Below are 17,114 nucleotides of genomic sequence, written 5' to 3'. Positions count from 1 at the left end.
TATTTGTGTAAAAAAAAAAAACAAAAAAGTGAGATTGTTAAAAGTAATTTTTCTTTGTTTTCTTTTTTGTTTTGCGTACACTGCCACTAATATCTTCTCTTTTATTATATATATGAATATATAGATAAATATATATTTTATTTTAAATTGAGACTGTTAAGGTTAGCTAACCTGCTTCCAGATAGAGGGGGGGAGGGGAGATGATCTTGATTTTTATTTTAAAAAAGAGGAAGGATGTTTCTTAATTTTCTTTTCTAGTATTATTCTCTCTCTCTTTTCTAATGGAATCAAGAATTACCTGGGTCGATGAGGGGCTCTGTGAAGTCATCTGTGAGATTATCTACTAGAGTTTGTGCATCCTGCAGTATCATTTGAACTGCTACTTTGTTTTTGAATTATGTGGTTCTCTTTTTGGCTTTTACCAAGGTTCTGTTGTTTCCTTTTTTTTATTTCCACCTCAGAATTTATTTCTGCTGAAGGGTGGTTCCTTTTGAGAAAGAGATTTTTCTAGCAATGTTCCCTTGGTTTGGGGGATTATAGAGTCTGTAGTCTTTTCTTTCTTCTTATTTTAAAAAGTAATGAAAGTTTTGGAAGTGTGTAATAACTACGATTTCCCTTCTTTTTGGTCACTGGACAAGAATTAATCTGCTGTATTGTTCTCTCACCCCTGCCTTGCTCGCTAGAGAGCTTCCATATTTGTGTGGGAATCTGATCCTGCCCCTGGTAATTTGTGCTGATGCCAAAATAACTTAAAATGTTACCATTGCAAATTATCTTCCCTTCTTCATTTGCAAAAACATCAAACTGAAGGGCCACGTCCCGCATTCTCTGCATATGCAAAGCTGTGCATGGAATGTAGGATCAGTGTGAAAGATTGATTCCTGATCTGCATATATATGTTGGTGTTTTGTATTTTGTTTTATTGTGTTTGGGCTGGTGTTCTCCCTAGTCGTCTTCTGTGTATCTGTGTGAGGATTTTCCCCCCAAAGCCAACTCCCAAAGTACAGGGTCCTTAGTTCAGCTGGATCAGTGTCTGACACTATCTTTGTCTTGCTTGAAATCCATAGCTAGGATTTGCACCAGCTGCACTCTGGACTTTATATTTTAGACAGAGAAGAAGCACCTAACAAAAATATGCAAAAAGAAGAAAAAAAAAAAAAAAAAGAAAATTTGCTAGTTTAGCTTTTACTTGTGTCTATATTTAAATTAAGCTTTCTTAAGTTTACAAAACTTTGCTTGTGAACACTGAGCATTTCACATGAGACATTTTTTTATGCTGGACAACTTTCTAACTATTGACTTGATAGATCTCCACATACAATTTTGCGTGTTCTTTACACCTGCGGCTTCTGTATCGGATGTCTGTGATTTAGCACGGGTAACCTCATTGCTATGTTCTACACCTGTTTCATTACTGATTTATTTTGGGGAAAAAAGTCTGACAGGTGTTTCAGTCTCAGAATCTTTCCGTACCCTGCAAGATATTGTTCAGTAGATCCTAAACACTGAAGCGCTGATTCTCAGCTGCAGTAGGCAGCATAAAGAGACTTTCAGGCAAGTGCCAGGGCAAATGAGCCTCTTATATGGTAACGTCTTTTTTGTTATGAGTTTGTTTGGGCAGTTCAAGGGGGCTGGAAAAGGAGCACAAGTTAGTTAATAAATATAATTCTCATAACCACATTGGTAAAAGCAATACTGGCAGGTAAACCAAGAAGTGAAAAGACAATGCCTAAGAGACAGAGAAGAGGAACTAATATCTGACATGTAAGGACACACTACATATGTACAGAAAAGAAAGGTTCTAGAGAAAAGAGTGTGGAAGAAAATGGGGGAGGTGAACCTATACAAAAGGATTGAAGGTCATTCTCTGAGGAAAGGAGTTTTAGTATCAAGAAGTTTGGTGTTCTCCCATATTAGGAATTAATGAAGAATTTTACCCATCTTAAAAATCTGTAGCTGCTCATTTGTCATATGAGGCCTGGGGAAAAGCTGTTTAATTTGCCATTGTTAAATCTGGTGAACTATAGTCAAGATGTAGTGTATTCTGGAATATGGTTCTGATGCCAGAAGAGATACAGCAGTACACAGGAAATAAGAATCAGGGTTTACATCCACCTAAATCCGAATACTATGATGTTTAGTGAGAAAAATCCTACCTAAAATCTAAATCCTATCCTATCTATTCAACCTTACCTAAATCAAAGTGGCAGCATCTTTGAAATACGAATTTATTATGGGACCTAATAATTTTGAAGTCAATTAAAGACAACTTGTGAATGAAGGGTGCCAATAAAAAAGAAATAAACAAACTTCTTAAAGTAGTAGCATACTAGATTGAATTCTGAATCACTTGTCAAACAGTTTAGACCAAGGTCTTCACAAATGGTGCCTGAAATAGAAGCTGATTTTGTTGAACTTCTGGGCTCAAAAATTAGGGGCTTGATTTTGTAAAACAGGAAGCAACTTGCAGCATGACTGCGAACGTAGCTGAAAGTGCTAATCAGTTCACTTAGGTGCCTTTCTGTGAACTTAAGAGCTCAAACGTAGACCCCTTTATCTTTTAAAATGTTAAATTCTTTTAAATAATGCTTCCTTCCATCTGTTGAAATATTTATTTGCTACTTGGAAACTATTACAATATTTGAATATTACACGTATCTTCAAGCTTCAAGTATTGCTACAACATTCCTGTTAAAAAATACCTGTGCTACACTAGCAGGCCCAATGATTGACAAACTGCTATTGACAGTGTTTGAGCGCATTCATCTCAGTATGCTTGAAAGGTTTCTTTCAAAACACCCAATGAAATGATATAGAGGAGAAAGAGCAGTCTGTAGTGACGGAGCATGCAACATCCTGCATTCCTTGACCCTGATTCTCACTTTCCCTAAAGCTGTCTCTCTGTATGTTGCTTTGGCAATGGAAAAGGGCATTAGAAAGGCCATAAGCATACAAATCCAGGCTTCTCTGCAAGGCAAAAGTGCAATAAAAGAAGCCTTAGAGTAAATGAGAGGTAAGTGCCTTCTCTTACTGCCGCTGAGGCTGATGATGTCAATTCAAAATGTAGGATTGACCAGAGCAGACCTGCCCTGTGGTCCACCTTGCCCAGTGTTCTGTCTCTGACACGTGGCCAGTTACAGATGAGTTGGATGAAGATGAAATACCCATGTTGGATAATTACAAAGTAATAAGCCTATGAGAGAAGATTTATTATAATCCTCATTAGCTATGTATCTGCTTATAACCTAAAGACATAGTAATTTATGGCCTTAACATTTTATCCCATATAAAAATTATATATTGTGGCAGATAATTCTCATTATCCTTTAAAGATCTAGCTTATTAATTGCTAGGTGGCCCCAGTGCTATCCTGCAGAAGTGAGTTCCTCAGGTTAATTACCACATTGTAATTATTCCTTTTCAGGTTAATTTTGTTGCTGTTCATTGAAACACCCTTGCTCTTTTATTATGTGTAATCATAAATCAGAGAACAAAACCTCTCTTACCCATTCCACTAAAGTCTGCCTCTCTCTTGGAAGTCTGAATCCACAAGAAATGCAGGACCACAACTTCAGTGTCTGCTGGACAGTAAGGAGAGAACAGCTACCAAGTGTGTGCGGCTGCGTGTGTGGAGTGTGTGCATTAGTGAGGTTCTCCTACAGGGATCTCTTGCAGAGGACTGGCAAGTACAGCTCGTAAATAATGGGAACATTCCAGCAGAGTACACCAGTTAAGAAGTTGTAATATGATGTGAAATATCATATCTGGTCCCTCCTCTCACAAAACCCTTGGAATAGTCTCTCATAAGGGAAATAGTTACAGATATTTTGCAGGAGCTGCTCTGAGGACACTTTCTCAGCAACTGTCGTGCTTCTGCTAGGCCCACTTCTGGCCCATGCTCTTTGTTGTTTTCAAAACCAGCTCAAATTCACAGTAAGCTGACAGAGAAGAGTGGCATTTAATTGACTTTCTAAGGCAATGAAATTTCCCTTTGCCTAAGATTAAAGAGGCCAAGTGGTACCCATTTTTCTTTCGATTTCTTTTTCATCCAAAGTAGAGTAATAACCCACATACCATCAGCCCCCTCACTTCTTATCGCCCCCAAACTGATTTCAGTTGAACTTCAGTTATGCGATTAATGCTGGATCATTCACATGATGGAGGAACAAATCTCTCACCTTTAGTGAGTATTATGCCAGCATGTCCTGCCTCTCTTAGTAATGAAAACAAATCCCACAGGGAGAAGGTACAAAACATACTATTTGCAGGAGCGTTGAGTCCAATCCAAAATCCGAGCCACCCAAACCATTTCAAACATAACCAGACCTTCAGTATGCCTAGGACTGTAGACTGGTGACTCTTCTGACAGTCTTATGCTAAGAAAATCCTCCAGCTTTCACTGCCGAAGATGGCTTGCTGCTCTAGAAGAAGTATAATATCAAATTGGCACCTGGTGGCTGTTCTGTCAAGGAAAACTAGACCTTGGTAATCCAACCCTTTCAATTCAGAATCCAGCTGCTCTGAGCCATTGAAATAAACCTGACAGAAATGAATCAGCAGGTAGCCTCACTGAAGCAGCACCTGATCAGCCTAAAGCAAAATAGCTGCTTTTCACATTCCTTGATTTGTTTTTATGCTGTGAAAATTTGTGAAGGAGGTGTAATGTGATGACAACTTGGCTCCGAAAGATTTTGAGCCTCCTCTGCTCCCAGGAGGCTTGTCTCTCAGTAGGATCTGGCCTCTAAGTGATCACAGCTCTGCTGAAGAAAAGGCTTATGAGATTAAATCTGGAGTCTTGAGTTTGTAAATGCAATGAAAACATTTCCCCGTGCTTGAGTGTCCCACTGACAGAAACCAAAATCAGGTAGGAGGGCCTTGCCAGAGGGGCAGATGCTGGATATACCAAGTCTCTGCAGCATGTCCAGTAAGACAGCCAAGTGTATGAGGTGGCCTAAGGCTATATTCGTGTCCATCAGGGGCCTGCTCTGGCCAGGCCAAGTCAGTGTTCTTGCTGCTGTTAACCTTCTTATTTGTCCTGCCAGAAGTAAAAAGTTCTCAGCTGACTTCCTTTAAAGCTACTCAGAGATCCATTTCATTTCAGCAGGAGCAAAGGAGTCCCCAAATTTTGACAAATGACTAAGCTGTGAAATTTGGAGAGAATTTTAGGTATGTGTGTATTCTTCAAACTAACTCAGACAAAACAAAAAGACAGGTTATGTTTTCTTTAGTGTAGAACAGAGAGATTTGGTCCTCGAGGGAACACTGACAAAGAGATAACCTGTCTGAAAAATGAGAATGCTTTACTATCTTAGACCTATTGTTGTGAAGCACAAGGGGAATCTTTGTTTCATTTTTCTAAGAAAATATGTAAATGAGAAACAAAATGTGTTAGGTAATAGTGTATATCCATCTAATTATTCCCAGTGCTGATAACTAATCAACTGGATTAGTGCCTCTAGGAGCAGAGAAGATGTTACGCATTCAGTGTTTCTATTTCTGATCCCCCTCTGCTGTAGATCAGGAGTAACTATCAGAAGTAACTAAGATGAAAACAGGTGACTTAGAGAAATGCAAAATCTTGGTGAACAACATAATTATTTCCCTGCTTATGTCTGCCAGTATCTGGACAAATAGCTACTCTGAATTAATGTTTATAATTACTAGGCTACTGTTAGATAATTTTGGTTTAAAATTTATGGTTTTAGTGAAAAAATACAAAGTGAAATATTAACAGATAGTTTTTCTTGATATATTTAGCAACAGTGCTACTTGTTTTTGTATTTTAGCCTCTGCAGTAGTGCTTGATCCCAGACATTATGAGAGAGTCCAAGTGTAGGAGAAGCAGAGTTGGCTGCAATTAGGGTAAAAAAGTAAATTGAGCCCCTAATATGCTTTAAATCACTATTCACATTGCAATTGGTTACTCAACAAAAGAGTTTCTGGGTATATTTTCAAATACGAGTCAAATTTATTATAAACATAATTCTAGCAAAGTCACATCAGGAAAACAATCAGTAATGTTTTTTAAATGCCAGTTTCCCCAATAATTGTTTATTAAAAACTTTTAAAATAATAAGAGGCCAATTCAAGATATGCATAACTGTGCTATTTTAGCATGTTTCTTCATGTTATACATGATCACAGTTTTCACTACCAGGACTAAGTCAACTTCACTTCCTTGCCCTGCAGTCAGTGAGCTGAGATTTTTGTGCACAACCACATATGGCCAGAGAAAACTCATAATGTTTGCCTTAGGAAAAGGAGTGTAACATTCAGGTAAGCAGACCAAAAACATCTTCCAAACACTGTCTTAAGTCTATTTTAACCTTCCAATCTACACATTTGTCCTCCACTGTTTTGCAAAAAGCAAAGGGCAGTAAGATACTTCTTTGGGAAGCAAATACAATGCAGCCTTGAATACACTACGGTCTCACATACAATTGCTGCCTTTAAACAGAAATGTATTTGAGCAGTATGGAGTGTACCGATGTTTTGTGTCTGTAGCATAGTTTCATCTAAAACATTCCCTTCATACAAAAAGTCTTATATTGTGTTTTCCTGTTTGAGAGCGTAGGGAAGAGGTAGAAAGGTATTAATAAGGAAGGCATAGTCATCTCTTCATATTGGATGATGCTTCTCAACTGTTTCTTGCCTTCAGTTACAGCTTCAGGCTGGACCCTCTTCTAAAGTGGTCTCCTTTTGATTGGGTGGTTGGCATCAGCTCCCTGTAGAACACTGGAGGGTAAATCCTCTTTCTAAACCAAATGAATAATATGGAGGTAAGGCTGTGTGATGTGACTACTGCCTCCAGCTTTGCCAATACCAGTGGAATTCCTGAGAGAGAAATACAGTTAAAAGCTGCTTCCTGGTGACAAACTCAATTCTTAATTTCTATCAGTGCAACCTGTATTGGCACTTTTGGGATGGCTGCATGTCACTGGAGATAAATGCAGGCCCTTTGATTGGTTTAACTGTGATTTCTTTCAAGAAAAATGTACTCTAACAATATCCTTTTGCTGCAACAGTATCATTATACAAAAAAAAAAGAACCACCAATATCCCATCATGTGTGAGAACTTCTATCCAGTTCAGCCCATAAGGACATTCTTGTTTCTGTTCCTCACGCAGAATTTATTAGCGCTTGAGCTCTCTTTGTGCTGCGAAGTTTCATGTGCAGTCATGCAGCCACACCCCAAGCATCCTTTGTAAATGCTTTGTGTCGGGTTGGGCTTAGGTGTTACAGTAGCCCGTATGCTTTCAGAAGGTCTCCACTGGGACTTACCCTGCTGACAAATCTGATCAGTTTGGCAAAGCATTTCTTGCTTTGGGTATTTTCCAGTCAGAATTGCAGGCTTCTACTAGGTGCACACTTCATACAGTTGACTTGTTGGTGATATTTTTGCCAGCTTCACAGTCCTATGACACTTGAGGAAAGTTCAGACCTTGGTTAGATACTTACTGTTGTGCTCTGTCCGATTCTGCAGTGACCAGTTCCTACAAAATGGACAGATATCTTTCTGAGATCTATGCATTTAATTAGGCATCTTTTCTATTTCACTTTTCTCGTTTTCTTTTTGCCACCTGGATATTGCCATGTTCTTTAGTGAACCTAATGAAGTCTCTTAAAGGATCAACTACGGTGTTGAATATGCACAGTTCGACTAGAAAGGACCATCACATTCAGGAAGCAGGATTACATTCACCCAGCTGCCCTGACATACATCACAACTTTCTTCCTCTCACTTTTTCCGTGAAGTCCTTTGCTTTCATTTGTCACACAGTCTGTTGGTACCGATGGGGTCTTTGAATAAAACTCAATTATATGGCCTCTGTGTGTGTGTGCATGCAAATGTATGTGTGAGTATGCATGTGTATGTGTGCATGCATAGGTAGATAGCAAGCTATCTCTTTCTGGCTTTACAGACAGGTTGCTTATAGAGTGCGTGGGCATGCCTGGTTCAGGAAAGGGTTTAGATGGAACAACGGTTACAACATTAACTGGAGCATTGGCATGAGTCTATATTAATATGATGAAAAATAAATACACTACTTTTGCAGTATATATGCACACATATATTAATAAAACACATTCTGTTGGCCAAATGCTCTTAACTGATATTTGCCCAAATAAGATGTTTGTCCTCATTCAAAACTTGGCACCCAGATTTGGTCCAGTGTATTTTTGTGAGTACCCATTCTGAAGGGCAGGTTGGAGTGTGCCTCTCAGAGCCTTGTGTGGTCTTTCACCCACAAAATAAATAAAACTGCCCACCTCAGGAGCCTTCACCAGCAGAGATGGGCATCCATGGGGAGTGGCAGCTCCAAAACAATACTGTTGAGCTCAGTCACTCATTTCCATTGAATTTCAACATGTTCACCTGACAAAGGAATAAAATCCAAGCAAAATAATCTAACTTGCCTGTTTGCTCCCCCTAAAAAGAACAGTAAAAAATTATCAAGTCTTTAAACAGTTAGCAACACAGGGTATTGATAGGGTCTGATATACTCCAGATCTGGAGTCTGTAGTATCCAAAGCGCCATATCAAACAGCTCTTTCCCCACCTCACGTACTCTGAAACATGTTAACTCTGAATATATTTACAAATAATGTGAGTAATTCATTCTAAATGTGCAGTCATTAACAATTAACAATTAGCTTTCTCTCCCTTGGTCTTTGCCAAAATCTTTTTGGGAATATGGTTAGTGTGTCTAGAAGACCAGTAGATTGTCAGGAGAAGAAATTGGTCAGTCAGAGTATTCAGTATGTAATCCATGAGAACTGCAGGATTTCTAGAACTTATTTTTCACCCATTTAGTTGGGGGAATGAATAAGTATGTCTAGCTACAGCTGCGTATTTTGGTATCGAGATGGCCCCAAAAGTAGCATTTTATTATTTTAACTCTTTTGCCCGGTTGGGGGTTTGTCCTTGTCCAGGAAAGGATAACTGGAGACTTGGGGTGGATTTTTTTTCTTTCATTTTTCATTCATAAAAGTTGAGTAAATGTTATTCTTCTTCTTAGATTGGTGGCATTTCCCTTCCCCTTTTGAATAAGATGATTAATGCAACAATTTTGGCTGGTTGATTTTGGGGTTTATTTTGGTTTGGGGTTTTCCTTTAGTTAATGTACATTGTCTCTCTATAGTCAAAATGTCTGTGACTGTAACAGTATGTATTTCTTTTACGGGAGAAAATAGACTTTTTGGTTTTTGTTAACAGTACTAGTGACTTTGTGGAAAATGACAAGTTGCTATTTAGATATGCTTAGTTAAGTACAGTACACTACAATACAGTATTTCTGAAAGCTAGAACATACAGTACACAATATATATAGCAATTCTATATCAATATATATACATAGTATAATCATTTAACTTTTGCATCTGCCTATGATCATAGAAGAATTATTTTTCACATGTATCATTCACAACCCAATCAACTGCTGCAGCTATTTGAAGCATTTAACAATCATTATTACAGCTCTAGTGTGCTTTTTCATGTTATTGGCTTCTTTGTTGTCTTTACAACTATTTTTTCAGACTTTTAAAAATCTCTATGTAGCAAGATGTAGGAACGTAAATTTTTTTAAGAAAAGGTAAAACAGTATTAGGCTCTACAAAAAGTTAGAGATTGTTCCCTGCTACCCTTTCATATCAGAACAACAATTAATCAAGACAATTAAGGTTATCTATTAGCTCTCTTCTAAGATGTCCTGTTATTTCATTTGTAAAAATGTATGTCAGGCTTTCCTCTTCCATTCCTAGCCGTGGAGAAAGATGCCACAAGTGGTCTTTCACTCTTTGCAAGTTCTGTTTCTTTAAAGTTTTAAGATTTCCTGAAATTATCCTCCACACTAATGTGGGGTAGAAGAAATCTTATTCTCCATACAGTTATGCTTAATGTGGCCAATGGATTTTGCCAGGAATTGGATAAAAAATACCTCCATCCACCAGTATTAGTATGTTCAAATTGCATCTTTACTTATCCACTTGATCCCCCCCTTTTTTCAAATGAAAAGAGCCTCTGCAAGTTTGAGTTTCAGTTCAAAAGTTTTCCAAGGTGAGTGCTGCCTTTATCATTGTCAGTCCACATTGCTGTTGGTTCTGAGATTCGGGTCAGTCCCACTAGATTTTAGTTGTCACCACAGAGCTGCTGAAAAAATGTCACTAAGGATATGTCCATATCTAGATCCAAGTAGCCCTGAGGAAGCTGACCAACACCCAAGCTGTGTGGCTTGGCGTGTCCTTTCTGTGTTCTCATCTTGCAACAGATGGCCCAGGCAGCAAGTCTCAATCCAAACTTCATAAGAGTGCAAACTTAACAAAAGCATTGATGTTTGCTTCTCTAATTCAGGTATATCTAGGCTGACCTTCATTCCTTGTCGATAATATATCATTCCTAAGTGAAACTGTGCAAAATCAAGTGGATGAGGGTTGTGGAGGAGGTATTCATTATATCTCATTTCTTCTGACTGTAAAGACTGGAAGAAATGAGAGATGGTCACGTCAATTACAAACTGTGTTTTCACTGAGAATGAGGAAATCTGTGTCACTGCAAATCAATAAGCTTAAAAGTGACTTGGGAGTGGGAAGAGAGGGCAAGAATTACCTATGCCACATCTTGGGATAATAAAATGAGAACTTCAAGCATGGGAATCGTCAAGTGCTGGCATTCCTTACAGACTGCTGTCATCTGCCATTTGCACTTATGTGGAGGCCACTACCACATCCTTTTTCTTTCTACTTGCAGTTTAAGAGTTATGGTCTTCCAGCAGTGACTTCTAAGTCTGGCTTTTCTTTTCTTCTGTGTATACCTTTTTGTAAGGGAAGGAAGAGACTATTCCCTCAGTATGAATTACACAGGTAACAAAACTAATTACCCTATTACATAAAGGATGGGCTTTGTCCCGTCAAGCCAAACAGGTGCCATTTCCCAAATTAATTCCAGTTAGCTGCTGCAACAAAGCGCTGATTCAGTGGTCCACATTTTCTGACCATGGTCTTTGCCTCTTCCTTTGACTGAATGCTGAATCATACAGATTATCATAGAGTGTTCTCACTTCACTGAGAACGCCTGATCATTTAACGGGCCGCGTACCCATTCCATGCTTCCCCTGCTAATCCTTTGTAAGGTTCAGTAATTCACTTAGGATAATTACTAGTTTAATGTGTTTCTTGATTTGACTTCTTCATTGCCTTTTATTTTTTCCTAATGCTTTTTTAAACACCTCAGTTCATTTTGCATCTTATACAGTTTACAGTTTATATTTTTAGGCTAAGAAGTGGTTTTACAAGCAGGATGGTACCAAACAGGTAGATTATCCACACTAGAGATTGTACTTTTAGAATGCAGTGTGTACAGGTACAATTGCCTAAGGGAAAGTGAAACTAACAAAATAATCAGCTGGTGAACACTATTTTAACATATCTTTTACATAAAAGACAGTCAGTCATTTGTAAATCCAGAAATCTTGCCTTTTTTCAATATGTATCCTTTCTTTTTCATTCTCTGAAGAAATACTGATCTTGAGGATTGTGATGTTCTAAGAAACTTATTTCATATGTGTGTATTTTCTGCTTTTCTAAGGAGAGAGAAAACTGAAGGTGGTACTGGCTTTAGACTTGTATAGATTCTTGCATTGGAGACTTTTCTGAACTGACAGAAACGTCAAGGGGAGACTCTGTCCAAATATTAGCTTTATTCTAGTAGATGATTTTTGTTATTACTTTCGTTTCTCCAACTCCTCGTTGACCAAGTAGACTCCAGGGCTAATGCAAGCTGTGATCTTGTGTGTCTGTGGTCGACAGCTCCTTTTTGCACTTCTTTTCTGTGTTATACAGCTTTTGAGGAACACAACAGTTGAAGTAGGTAACACTGTCACCACGAGAGGGAGAACCTTGTTCTCCGAGAATGTTGCTCTATGCTACTGTACAGGGACTGAAAGGGATTTTAAAGCTTTTTGCTGCAAGGTTGAATAAGAGGAGAGTCCCCTGCCTTGGGGGTGCTTGCACCAAAGACTGGGGGCCTCCCAGGAGAGAGAAACGCTTGATCTCCACACAAGGGACTTGCTCTTCACCTGTGCCACTTAGAGAAAAAGACTGAATCTCCAGTATCTGCTGCTGCTCTTTTTTTAATGTATGAATATCTTTTAAAAATTTTATAGTTCCTATTTATTGGTGGAAGAGATGTCACTCTTTCATTTACTGGAGTCAGAACTACTCGTTCACAAGTATTTTGAACAGGTTTCATAGTCTTTTGAGGTGCCCCTTTTCCTTTGTCCTAATGCCAGGTTGTACTCGTAGGGATCCTTTAAATCTGGAATTTATTCCCAGTTTCGTATGTGCCGAGCATTCAGTCTCCTAGATACTTGCTCCACAGTTCAGATTCAAAGAAATTCTTACGATGAAATGAAGCAGAAAATTGGTGTTTTCCCATAAACTCCACCCATAATGAGCTTTTGTTGTCAAACATAAGATAAATAAGCTGCTCAGTTCAGGCAGGATATACTGTGTGACCTTTCTTGTCAGCATCAGTGAGGTCTGTACTTAATCCTCAAAATTGATTGGACCAGCTCTCTGTGGGCCAAACTCTGCAGGCAGGAGCCACGTGCTCTTCTGTTGACTTCAGTGTGTTTTTTCTGGCAGAGAAGGAGTATGTAGTCCTACAGAAAGCTATGGTCCTACAAACAAATTTCCTATACACACTTTAAGATGTCACAGGACTGATCCCCATAATTTATTATGTTTCTGCCCAAATTTTCTGTCCTTCGTAAAATTGTTTCAAAGTTTTATTTCACTCCACTAGGCAGATTTTGCCTATGCTAAAGGCTCTGTGATTGAATAGTCTCTCCTTGCTGGGAGGCTTGACTCAAAAGAACTATACAGGGCAGGACAGCTGCTTGGCTTTGAACAAGGCGTGGGAGTTTTTCTGTCCAGAGAGTCATAAATAGCCTGGAGTCTCTCGTTCTACAAGTGTGTAGCCTCTTTGTGTTTGATTGGTGAAAGAATGTTTGTCTGAAATGATTAAATAGTGAACCACAAGAGCTAGTGTAGATACATGATACGCAGCAATCGCTTTTCTCTAACTTACACCCTTGCTGTGTCACTTTTCTATTTCCAGAACAACGTAAAAGCATTTGTGTATTTGGATATTTGGAGTTACTTCATTGTAGGTTTCTGACTGCTTTACCCAGAGCGCTCTGGCCATGCCTTTTCTGTAATGGTGATCACATGTTCGTGTGGGTGAAATAAAGTTCTTTCCTTGTAATATCTCATTATATAACCCCAAATTCAGACTACACATCAAACTTTCCTGAGGACTTTTTTTTTAAGAAGTGCTACTGCACTGGGTACACAGAATGGATGGGAACCCACATAGTCTAGGGTGAACTTAGCATTTCAGCAAACAGGTAGAACACTCTCAAAGTACACACAAATCAACAGCAAAAATATTTGTTGCTGCTGATTATACTGGCTATATTTATGTTTATAGACTTTACAGAAGAGTTAGCAAGCTATATCCACTTTGTATCTCGTGTGCTCTGGCTCTGCACCCAGAGAGACTTCGTTTAGGTTCTGGCCCCTTGTCATAGCTAGTGATTCCATTATGCTCTTTATTTTTCATGATAGGCTCATTGGTGAAGATAAACAGCAAAAGTCCTTACGAACTGCCATTTTTCTGTGTTGACGGATGTTATTCAGGATCCTTGCACCCTTATTTAGATTCTCTTAGGTTTTTCCCTTATTTCTGTGCATGTGAAACGCTGTTAGTTTTTTTCTGCACTAGGATGAAGCAGAGTATATCTGTGTGCCTGGAGGTGAGGGCACAGTTCTGTCTTTGCAAGAGGAAGAAAAAGGAGGAACCCGCTTCTCGGTTATCATTTGGTTTATTTGTTGGTATTTGCTTCTGTTTACATTCTGGGGTGGGTTGCCACCTTCAGCAAAGGACTGGGAGTGGGAGAAGAGGCTGAAGGTGTGAGGAAACATGTGCCTAAGCCTAAGCAAAGCAGCATCAATATTCCTCTATATACTGAGCAAGTACAGTGAGATTAGTATAGCAGTAGCAGTATTACCCTAACGTGTTCCTTTTTCCATACATTTCCCTTTCTTGCTCCTCCTTCCCTGTTGTGGCCTCTTACACTGTTTTGGTGGTTCCCTACACTCCTTTCTAGTAGTTATGAGGCTGAGATGGAGACTCTTGGTCTCTCCAAACTGAAATTAATCTCCAAACCAGTGAGTACCCACAAGTCTTTGTTGTGTTTTCCCAAGTGATATCTTAATGAGTGGCAAACTGTGGCAGATGTTTTATTTTGTTAAGAGATAGACAGGCTAGAGGAAGTCTGGGCTGATTGGGATTCAGTAACCTGCTGCCTTTGTTATTAGTGATCTTTATTTTGTTTTTCTTATGTGTTTTCATTTTGAAGTACTTAAGAGTTTGTAAGCCTGTCATTAAAATTCCTGCTTTTCCCATCATAGCCCTAGAAGGGCTGTGAAAAAAATCCTTTTTATATACTCATGTATTTGCAGGATGGAGGAGGGATTTGTTCATGCACCTGCGTGTCTGTGTGAGAGGGAGAAAACTAAAGTTAGAGTTGATCTGTCCATTTGTTTTAGGGTGGCCGTAGAGAGCTACCGCTTTGAAGAGTTGATTGCACTACAGAACCTTTGCTTGGGCACTGTTAAAATAAGGACTGTATGTTGGGAACAGGGAAGCTTTTTAAGTTTTTTATCCACACTTACACATGCCCTTTGCAAGGTGTGCCCTTGCAAAGTTTACATCTGACAACTTTGTGTGAAACCACTACTGACCTTTTTGCTGTATCCATTTAGTTCTCTCTTATTTCTACAGCCCCCAAACAATGGCTTATCTCCGTTCAGTTTCTGTCATTTAACTTCTTATGTCTTCAATAGAAGTCCTACCTGCTAATGAGATCTCTGCATTGAGTGGGAGGAGAGAAAATGAGGCATGTGAAAGTGTGGCTGGGAGACTGCAAATCCCCCTTTGTTTTGGGGCGTTAGTATGCATTTACTGAGAGCTGATTCCTTGGGGGCTAGGTGGGATGGGGAGGGAGTTTGTGCTTTTTTGGTCTGGATGAGGCTTTTTATTTTTGCACTAAGTATGACTGCACTGCACTGCATTGCACTACTGAAATGTATTTACGTGTGGTGGGATTGGAAGGGGCCAATTAAGCAGGAAGAGAGAAGAGAAAGGGATAGGCACAGAAAACAGGATGTACCGTAAACCTAACCAGGTTGAAAGAACCGGGGTTACCTTTACTTTAAGCAACTAGTCAGACACTGAGATAGCTGTATTGGATAGGTTCCGTTTAAAAATAAATAAATAAATAAGATAAGAAAACAAGCACTATAATAGAAACTAAAGAGTCATCACAGGTGTCAGGGTGCTAGGGATTTTTTTCCCCCTTTTCCTAGAGAGAGTTCTTTGGGGCTGTGAGAGAGTTAAGAGAACTGCTCAGCCTGAAAACCAACCTAAGGCTTCAACCTAAAGATACCAATTCCTAGTTCAGATGTCAAAACTTGCATTGTCAGATAGGACCTCTTCAGAGAGGTTCAACTGTGATTAGCATCCCTTCAGTATAAGCCCGATCTCTCAGCTCAAGAAGTGAAGCCACGAAGCCGGCTTACCAAAGGGGAAGGTCACTCAAAAAAAGCACTTCTTTCTGAGGCTGTTATGGGAACAGTGCAATAAACAGTCATCCTGAACACTCAATTAAATAAAGATGTTCCAGTCAAGCCTTTGGGGTGGAGGGAGCTGGAGGGACATGTAGACAAGAAAGGGTGACATGGAATTCAGTACAGTAAGGAATATTCCTACTTACGCAAAGAAGCTGTCTAGCATTTTAAAATCTTCAATCCGATTTCTCTCCTCAAACAGATAGTCAAGCATTATGAAGGCTTTTGGATGGAACCAAATGGAATCCTAAGTTGGAAAGTATTTTTACAGTCAAGCTGTATGTTGGCCTATGCCTTGGTCATCAACCTTGTAACAAGTATAATATGAGAAAAAGGAAAATAGTAGTAATGTGCAACAAGATCCAACTCTGCTGTAGCTCTTGGTGGTCTATAAACTCTCAAAGGTTTCTGTCAAATCTCTTCAGTAAGACTATAATTACAACTTCAGCCAGAAGGTAAAGCAGGATCATGAAAAATGCTCTGTATGGCAACTGGGAGAAGAATGTAAAACGTGAGTGCGTCTGCTTTGCTCCCATAGTATAGGGACCGCCAGTCTAATGTACATAGAGGTTTCGTGGAGAAAAAAGGGGCGGTAGTCACCCAGTTGCTAAGGAAAGTCTAGAGTAATTGGGTGGTCAACAATTTACTCATGCCCTGAATTTCTTCTTAGACTTGAAGCTAAGACATTTTTGTTTCATTAGTACCAAGGAATGGGTTGTACAGACCTTACACAGAGCTGCACAATGCAAAGCGGATTGCTGCTAGTCAGTCTGTTGGGCTGCCTCAGTTGAGAAAAGTACCAAGAACTAGAGGAGGAGCAATATACAAGAGGCAGGTCCTGGGTGGGAAGGATAGAGTCTGTCTGGAACCAGGAGATACTTTGGAGTGAAGAATGTTTTTGTCTGGCAGGCTCTGAGGTTTCCACTCTTGGATTTCATCCGTCCTGGCTTGAAAGGAATGGAAGAGAAGAACTGGAGTTATCCCCTGATGTAAGTTTAGATGAACTACTGAATGACTCTTCCCTTCAAAGCAGGCAGGACAGTAGAACATGCAGTGTCTTTCTGAGCCATCTGCAGGAATCCTATAAGACGAAAGCCACTGGAAGGTCATCTTCCAGTAATGAGGCAGTAGATGCCCGACAAAAGCACAGTTCATTTGAGAGCCAGCATAATACAGTGGCAGGAGAGCCCCTTGAATTTGTAAGATGGCATTTGCTTCTGTGAGAGTAATGACAGCTACAGAGTCACGATATGGGAGGAAATGAAGTCTGTCTGCTGAAGTTAATTCAGGTTATGAGCCCATACTCCCCTTTTTTGTCTAGGTGAGTTTTTGTTTTGTTTTCTTGTTTAAGGCAGCTGCATATATTGCTACTGTCAGAGTGGATTTGCATTGTCAAAGAGGAGTAGTGGACTGCTCCAGAAAA

Source organism: Patagioenas fasciata, chromosome 1 (genome assembly GCF_037038585.1).
Source record: "Patagioenas fasciata isolate bPatFas1 chromosome 1, bPatFas1.hap1, whole genome shotgun sequence".
NCBI lineage: Eukaryota > Metazoa > Chordata > Aves > Columbiformes > Columbidae > Patagioenas > Patagioenas fasciata.
This window is presented reverse-complemented; position numbering follows the sequence as displayed.